Source organism: Lissotriton helveticus, chromosome 4_1, assembly GCF_964261635.1.
Source record: "Lissotriton helveticus chromosome 4_1, aLisHel1.1, whole genome shotgun sequence".
NCBI classification, from domain to species: Eukaryota; Metazoa; Chordata; class Amphibia; order Caudata; family Salamandridae; genus Lissotriton; species Lissotriton helveticus.
Window position 1 is genome coordinate 119,016,817 of NC_136063.1, and position 10,024 is coordinate 119,026,840.

Sequence of the window (10,024 nt, forward strand, 5' to 3'; positions counted from 1 at the left end):
CATCGCAATTCCCCAAGGATACAAGATCTCCAGGAAGGACCGTCCCATCCGCCCGAGAGGAGAAAATACCATTATCCACAAATTCAACCTCCTTCTGAGCACACTCACTGACGAGCCCACAGACCTGATAGAACACCTTCACTTTAAGATACTGGCCAGCCCTACCACCGGCCTCTGAGGAACCCTCATCTATTGACCCCCTGGACGCCGCAGACTTTTCGCTAACTCCATCACCGACATCATCTCCCCGCATGCCATCGCGTCCACCAACTACACTCAACCTACACCTCAACAACCATCTGGACCCCAGCACCTCATCCCTCCTGGACAACCTCCACAACATTGGACTCTACCAAACCCAGGCTCTCAGCAGGACACACCTTAGACCCCCCTCTTCACAACAGGTAACTCCATCACCTTCAGCCACACCACTGAACTCCCATGAACTGACCATTGATGTGTTCACTTCACCCTCAGAACACGCACCATCCATAGACACCTGCACCTGCTCCCACGAAGAAACTGGACCAAAATCACCAACGACCAGCTAACTTCATCACTCAGCAACTCCACCCCAACCATCACAGAAAATGACAACCCCAACACCGCATCCCGAACCCTGCACAGATGGATCTCTGACAATGCCAACGTCATACCCCACCTCAAGAAGAACAACAACACCCACACCAAGAAAGCCGGATGGTTTACCACCAAACTTCGAGAGTCCAGACGCACTTGCCACTGCCTCGAAAATGCCTGGAGCGACACCAAATCTACAGAAGCCTACGACAACTTCAGAGCCACCACCAACGCCCACCACTAACTCATCAGAAAAACAAGTAAAAAACCGATTGAAGACAGAATCTCCACTCACGCACACAACAGCAAAGAACTCTCCAACATCATCAAGGAGTTCACCCAACCCACCAGCGAGTTCACCAACATCCCTCCCTCACAAGACCTCTGCGACCAACTCACCACCTTTTTCCACCAGAAAATCAAGAGCATCTACGACAACTTTGACGAAGGCAACCAAAACACTGAACCCTCACCAACTGCCCCATACACCCTGAATCCAGTGATCGACAACTGGACAGCCCTCACCAAGAAGACACACTAAAGACGATGAAGTCATGCACTCCGGAGCCCACACGGACCCCTGCCCCCACCATATTTTCAACAGAGACCCCGACACCATCTGCCACAACATCAACCGCTCCTTGTCAACCGCCACATTTCTCGATGACTGGAAACACACTGAGGTTAACCCCCTCTTGAAGAACCTTTGGCGGACCCCACCAACCTCAGAAACTACAGATCCATCTCCCTGCTCCCTTTCTCAGCAAAATTCATTGAGAAAGCCATCAACAGCCATCTCGCCACATTCATCGAAGAGCACAGCATCCTCCCTATCCGGCTTCTCAAAAAAACACAGTATGGAAACCGCCCTCCTCACTGCAACAGCCGACATACGCACCCTACTGGTAAAACGAGAAATAGCAGCCCTCATCCTCCTCAATATCTGAGTGGCATTCGACACAGTCTCTCACCGTACTCTAATATGCAGACTCCACGACGCAGGGATCCAAGACAGGGCCCTCAACTGGATCTGCTCCTTTCTCTAAGGCAGAACGCAGCAGGTCAGGCTACCCCCTTTCCTCTCTGACCCTACATCTACCACCTGCAGAGTGCCCCAGGAATCCTTCCTCAGCCCTACACCATTCAAAGTCTACAAGGCTCCGCTCGTCCCCATCATCAGAACCTACAGACTCAACATTGTGTCAAATGCAGACGACACCCAACTCATCCTCTCCCTATTCACAAACCCAATACCGCCATGTACAATTTTCGAGAAGGCATGGAGGCTTTCACCAAATGGATGAAAAATAGCTGCCTACAACTAAACACCAACAAAACAGAAGTACTCATCATGGGGCCAAACCCTGATGCATGGAACAACACTTGGTGGCCCCCCCACCCTCAGAAGCCTGCCCACACCCACGGACCACGCAAGCAACCTGGGAATCATCCTAGACTCCGAGCTCAAAATGGACAGCCTGATCATCTCTATCTCATCCTCCTGCTTCCACACCCTCTGCCTCCTACGTAAGACCTGCAAATGGATCTCCCTCTAACACAGAAAGACCGTCACTCACGTCCTGGTCACCAGCAGACTCGACTACGGCAATGCACTCTATGCTGGAATAAAACGAATCCTCACCTGCAAGCTACAGACCATCCAGAATGCTGCTGCAAGACTGGTCCTCAACCTGCCAAGATACTGCCATATCTCCCAGCACCTGCGCACACTCCACTGGCTCCGCATCAAAGCTAGATTCACCTTCAAGGTGCTCACCCATGACCACAAGGCCCTCCACAACACCGGACCAGCATACCTGAACAGACGACTCAAATTCCATGCACCCCAGAGGCCCCCATGTTCTGCCCAGCTCTCCTAGGCTGTGGTCCCCTGCATCAAAAAGACCAGATCGGGAGGCCGCTCCTTCGCCTTCCTCGCGGTCCGAGCCTGGAACAACCTGCCACTCCACGTCAGACAGACAACATCACTCCCCATCTTCGCAAGAAACCTAAAAAGTTGGCTCTATGACAGACCCCACCCTTGATGGACTGGAGCATGCTAACTCCCTCCCCTCCCCAAGCGCTTGGAGATCCTTACAGGTGAGTAGTCGCACTTAGCAAACGCCTGATTGCTTGATTGAAGGGTGAAGCCTGAAAATATATAGTTATTTTTCAGTTTGGGCATGAGGATGATTAGTACCTAAATCCCAGGGATAATTGAAGCCAGCCAACACCCATTTTAGTCATAGGAGGAGCTGCTTCCTGAACAAGTTTCTTTGTTTGAGTAAGAGGCATCTGTTCAGTTCCAAACTGGGTAATCCATCCTCTGCCTCACACATTGGTCAGGTAGTGTTTAGACGTGAATAATCGAAAAGGAGGGAGAGAGAGGCTAAGGCTAGGTTTGGCCTCTTGAATTATACATTTTAGCACTATCACCCATAATCAATGGATTGCGAGAACCTAGCCTGTGGAAAAGTAATAGCAGATTTTCCCAATTTGGGTATGCCTTCGTTGGAAAAGAATTTGTTTTTCTTTAGTCCCCTTAGGTGACATGCTTCATCATTGGGACCATTCCAAGCATCTACTGCTTGGGGCGTGCTGCGATTTGCAAAGGATACGTAGGCGCACTTTATGGTGAGACTATGTGTGGTGCAGTGTATGGTGGTGGAGTGGTGCTTAGTGTGTGTTAAAAATACCTAGCTAGTAAGCCAACACATTTATTTTTGCCTCTAGTTGGTATTGTAAAAAAGGGTTAGATATAGGAATTAGATCAATAATGTGGTCAAAGTTCTAGCTATATTGTCGAATTGTTTCAAGGTGTTCCCTACACCTTTTCTTCAGGACAACATGGCAGCCAGCCCCATGTATGCCACTCCGGTGATAAACCTAGAATAAGGTTAAGAAATAAATGGATAGACACACCTAATGTATGTATCTGTCAGGTATACATACGGTTAATGTTGTATCCGTAGTATCTGTATTTAGGAAGAAAAATAGATATGAAAGTTAGTACATGATGCCTGCCCATGTGGGCAGGCCAAGTTAAAATACATTGGTTGATCCTTGTGGTGTTGTGCCTATGGAGTGAAACCTAGCATTAGGTGCTTAGTCTGCTGTCCCTAAAAACAGAAGAACAAAACAAACGGTGGGTGGTACTCCATCTACGTCTGTGCATGGTGTTCCTGATCAAAGGATTAAAAATTAAAATATACAATTATATGTACACATAGAGCACACTCGTTTAGGCTGCACACTTACAAAAAAACAAACACAACATGTCAATCAATCAATCAATCAATACATTTATAGAGCGCGCTACTCACCCGTGAGGGTCTCAAGTCGGTGAAGGGAGGGGGGTTCTATTACTGCTCGAATAGCGAGGTCTTGAGGTACTTCCTGAAGGTGAGGTGGTACTGGGTCAGTCGTAGGTGTGCGAGGAGGGAGTTCCATGTCTTAGCTGCCAGGTAGGAGAAAGATCTTATTCGGGTTGTGGTTCTGCGGATCCGTGGGATGAAGGCGAGGGCGAAGCTGGCAGAGCGGAGCTGGCGGGTGGGAGTGTAGATTGAGAGGTGGTTGTTGAGGTATTCAGGGCCCATGTCGTGGAGCGCTTTGTGTACGTGGGTGAGGAGCCTGAACGTGAGCCTCTTGCTGAAGGGGAGCCAGTGCAGGTTTCTCAGGTGGGGTGTTATGTGGCTGTGGCAAGGGATGTCGAGGATGAGTTGTGCGGAGGCGTTCTGTATGCGCTGTAGTCGTTTCTGAAGTTTGGCTGTGGTTCCTGCATACAGGGCGCTCCCGTAGTCCAGTCGGCTGGTGATGAGAGCCTGAGTGACGGTCTTTCTGGTATCGGTGGGGATCCACCGGAAGATCTTTCGGAGCATGCGCAGGGTATTGAAGCATGACGATGAGATGGCGTCGACTTGTTTGGTCATCATGAGAGTGGAGTCCAGGATGAATCCCAGGTTGCGAGCGTGGTCCGTGGGTATCGGTGGGGCGTCCAGCTCCGTGGGCCACTAGGAGTCGACCCAGGCGGATGGGGATGTCAGAGGAAGAGGACCTCCGTTTTGTCTGAGTTGAGTTTCAGCCGGCTGAGCTTCATCCATTCCACGACATCTTTCATTCCTTCCTGGAGGTTGGTTTTGGAGGTGGCTGGGTCTTTGGTGACGGAGAGTATCATCTGGGCGCAGGAGATGATGTTGAGGTTGTGTTTGCGAGCGATGGCGGATAGGGGGCTCATGTAGATATTGAAGAGGATTGGGCTGAGCGAGGAGCCTTGGGGTACGCCGCAGATGATCTTGGTGGCCTTGGAGCGGAAGAGAGGGAGGCGGACTCTCTGGGATTTGTCGGAGAGGAACGAGGTGATCCAGTCCAGAGCTTTTCCTTGGATCCCAGTGTTGTTGAGGAGTGCTATTTGGGTTGCGGTGGCAGATGGTATCGAAGGCCCCGAGAGGTCTAGCAGGTTGAGAGTGGTTGTATCTCCATTGTCCATCATGGACATCAGAATACAGAAATGGATAAAGGTGACACAGGTCTCCACCCGAAGTCCACGTTCAACCCCCCTTCAACAACTCTACCCATAGAAATATTTCCTTTGAAAAGGCAGTACTAAGAGGAGTGGGTGATTTGGACCCAACCACATTGAAGGTGTTTCATAACACTTCATGACAGGAACAAGATGCGATCAAGATACTGGCCGAAAACAAGACCATCACCATAAAGCCAGCTGACAAGGAAGGTGGCATTGTCATCCAAGATACGGAAGCTTACCGACACGAATGCCTCATATTACGTGAGGATGAAATAAACTACATACGAATCAAAGAGGACCCTACTGAAAGACTCAGGATTGGGATCACCAGCATAGTGGAAAAAGCCCTGGCCCATGATTGGACTACCAAAAAAGAAGGAGAATTCCTGAACAACAAGACACCTAAAATACCATATTTTTACACAATCCCAAAGATACACAAATCATTACAAACCCCCCAGGGAGACCCATTGTCTCTGGTATTGGCTCCATACTCGAGCCACTCTCAAAATTTGCAGACCCCTTTTTACGTCCATTAATACAATCCACCAACACCTACCTTAAGGACACTAAGGCAGTACTGTGTCTACTGAGGGATCTCAGTTTTGATCCAAATAAACACATCATGATAGGGCTAGATGTGGAAAGCCTGTATACCAGCTTGCCCCATAAAGAAACTTTGGACATCCGTGAAGAAACAATCTACAGTACAACTTGGCCATACCACACTACTGAACATGTGGTACTTGAATGCTGTAAGCTGGCACTCACAGTCAACTTCTTTCAGCTTGAAGACCTCCTGTTCAGACAACAACATGGCACCAGCATGGCAGTACTTTTGCTCCAAGTGTGGCTGGACTTTACATCCACCACTTGGAGGCACAGATAATTCTATCACAGCAGAACCCACATCGCCAAAAGCTCTTGGAATGGAAAAGATATATCGATGACATTCTGGTAATTTGGGAAGGTGATGAGACAGAAGCAAATACTTTCATCAATTGGCACAACATGCAAGACCCCTTCCTAAAATTTACACACACAATGAGTAAGTCTGAACTAGTGTTCCTAGACCTTAAAATCTTTGCTAAAGATTGTGTTCTAAAAACAACAACCCATTTTAAACCTACAGCCAAAAATTGCCTCCTACTATATAACAGTATTCACCCACTCCACCTAAAAGAAAACCTCCCCTTTGGCCAGTTCCTCAGACTGAGGAAGAATTGTTCGGACACTGCTGATTACGATGCACAAGTCAAAGAGCTTGATGATAAACGCAAAATACGTCAATACCCAACCAAAACCATCACTCGGGCAAAGAAAAGAGCAAGGAACAAGTTCTATTAGAAACCTATGAAAAGGAAGACACAGTAAAAGAAACCAAACCAATATGCATTACTACATTCAGCATAGCGTCAGACCAAGTCGCTAAATTTTTCAAGAAATATTGGCAGGCATCATGTACTAACTAACTTTCATATCTATTTTTCTTCCTAAATACAGATACTACGGTTACACCATTAACTGTATGTATACCTGACAGATACACAGATTAGGTGTGTCTATGCATTTATTTCTTAACATTATTCTAGGTTTATCACCGGAGTGGCATACATGGGGCTGGCCCCCATGTTGTCCTGAAGAAAAGGTGTAGGGGACACCTTGAAACATGTCCACAAGATAGCTAGAACTTTGACCACATTATTGATATAATTCCTATATCTAACCCCTTTTTACTATACCAAATAGAGGCAAAAATAAATGTAATGGCTTACTAGCTAGGTATTTTTAACACACACTAATCACCACTCCAACACGATACACCGCACCACACATAGTCTCACCATAAAGTGCTCCTACGTATCCTTCGCAAGTCGCAGCACGCCCCAAGAGGTAGTTGCTTGTGATGGCCACAATGATGAAGCATGTCACCTGAGGGCAACCTCTGGTGAGTGAGGGGACTAAAGAAAATAATTTTCTTTTCCAAAGAAGGCGTACCCAAATTCGGAAAACCTGCTATTACTTTTCCACAGGCTAGGCTCTCACAATCTAGTGTTTAGAAGTGACCCAGCCCACTGGTTGGTGGTTACAACAAAGCTGTCACCTCACCCACTACTGATCAGAACTCATCTGGCCCACTATATGAGTGCTGTCGTACCAGCATGTGCAGTAGATACAGTCCTACAGAGTGCAAATATTTGGGTGCAGATCAGGATTCCAACTGGGCAGTCCTATTGTTGTCTTTGTTGTTTCAGGCAGCAAATGTGAGTTGCTTGACAAAGCTCCCATATTTATTCACAGTTCTGGGGTAAAAAGCAGCGTGGCACACATACCAATGGGAGGCATGGTACTACGAGGGTGAGTATGGCAACTTACTCTAAAGTGTCGCATATTCTTGATCCAAAAATCTCTGTTCTTCTAATATACAATATAAGGAAACTCTCTCCTGAGCAGTTAGATCTGGCTTAGCCAACCCACTGGTGGTTTTCCTAACACTCCCCTTCCAGCACCCTTGCAAATCTATATAGTGGGGTTCCTATCTGACTGGGTGTGTAGGATTTAGGGATGAGGCTCACATTCAATTTTGAAGATTATTTTGGCCCCTCCATCCTCTGCAACTTGAAGTTCTCCTATCAGAGAAAATTATTTGTCTCAAAGCCGGCCACTTCACACCTCGTTAATACAGCTTGGCACATCCTGGCAAACCAGGAGAGAGCTCCTGGCAGGCTGGATTTTGGCTTACTGAAAAGAAAGTTCCATAAATTATTCTCTGTGATAGTTAGAATCAGTGTTGATACTTTGAAGCATCATTAGAGCTCATGTCTTGCAATAGTTACACTTTAATAACATATTCCAATTATAGCCTATAGAGTCATTTTGAAATTGGCAGTTTTTCCCTCACCAGGGAACATAAAACATATTTTATAATATCTATCCTGATAGTTACAAGGCACTCTACCACTGCGGTACCTAGGGGAGACCTTAAGTGTGACTTATATATAAGGCTAAGGTATTTTAAAACTTTGTTAGTACCTTTAATACCATAGTCGAATTTGGATATGTAAATTAAATCAACTATCCTCTAGACCTACATGGCCTATCATATATGAGGGACTTACAGAGAGGATGTCAGTAACAATTGTAGTTATAAATAATTACCAATGCTTTTTTAATCAGAGCACAGTCCCTGGTTCTGGTTAGCAGAACCCATGGTACAATCAGAGTCAGAAAACCAGCATCTAGTAGTGAGAATGGGAGCAAAAAGCTAACATGTCCTTGTTTCTCACAATCCCTAACTTATACAGGTTGGAGTTTTTTCAGATTCATCATATTAAATTAATGGAAAATATAAGGGCAGATTTACAAGTCCCCTGCGCCACATGTGCATTACTTTTAACATGGGAAAAATGGACGCACTGGCACTGCAAGAGGCTTGTAAATAAGCACCATACTGTGTCAAAATCTATGAAGGACAATGCAGGCTTGTCTCTTTGAATGGAGCTCTCAAAACGTATCTGCACCTCAAACCTGCACAGCATGTCAGTTTAAAGTTCTGTCAGTCTGTTTTAGTAGAGGTATCTGCTTCTTTCATTCTTTTGATGATAACGAAACATACAAAGGGCAGAGAGGTCATTATTTTTTTAATACACATACTCTAAGTTGTCGATGTTTTGGTGCTTGATCACAAAAAAAGGTACAAAACAGCAGTTGGATCTTGACACCATCCATTAATTACTGTTAAATGTGCCACCCGCTAATACTTTTGAATGTACAGCAAAGTGATTCCCCCAGTATATTGATTGTGCTACAGAGTCTGCAAAGCGACTCTGGGTTGGCCCCTGTCCTACAGAAATGTACCCAGTTCCTCGTTATTTGTTTTAAAAATATTTGCAGGATGTTATGGTATGTGTTTTGGAATATATGCAATAATTTGGGGAGCCATTTGTACATGGCCGCTCTCCCAAGCAACGTTAGGGGGACACGTCACCATCTAGCCACGTCATCTCGGAATTCATCTAGAACTTGCATAATGTTGTTGGTGAGGCATTCAGCCTCATTTATAGATATGTACAGTCCCAGGTATCAAAACTCTCTTTGGTAATGTTCAGTTGTTCTGGTAGAGAGTGTATTTCTTTGGAACCTCCCATGGGGTAAAGACTCGATTTCCCCCAGTTGATATTATATCCTACATGGTTGCTATATGTTTTGCCCATGTGTAGTATCAAAGGGAGCGTTGTATCTGGGTTAGTCATGTAGAGCATAATCGCATCCGCATATAGAGAAATCCGTCCATCAACAAGTTAGCCTCCGATATCCCGGACCCCCCTTATATCTGGGTGGTCCTGACCCGGCATGCCAGCGGCTTCAAGACCAATGAAAAGAGCAGGGGTGGCAAGAGGCAGCCCTGTCAGGTTTCCCTCAGAATGGGGAAGCCAGCTGACCTTACTCCATTGACTGTTACTCTTGCCCTGGGGTTAGCATACAATAGTTCAAGCCAAGCCATGAATCCTTGACCAAATCCAAATTTTACTAGGAGTTGTCTCATGAATGGCCAATGAACCATGTCAAAGGCCTTTTTCACGTCTAAAGACAGAAGGATCTGCAGGATAGGTCTGTCCTTCACTGTGTCTAGCCAGTTGGCAGGTCGGCGGAGATTGAGGTGCATGGCATAAGCAGGTATAAATCCTGATTGGTCGCTGTATACCAATGATATAATAAAGGTCATGAGTTGTGTCGCTAAAATGGAGGACAAAATCTTGGTTTCATTGTTAGGTATTGATATTGGGAGATAGGAGCCGCATCTCTCTGGGGGTTTACCTGGCTTGACACAGATCCAGTGGCAATTCTCCCTCTTCCTCTGCCGCCTGGAACATATTAAGAAAGTGAGTGGCTACCAGGCTAGTTTTTTGCTTATAAAAT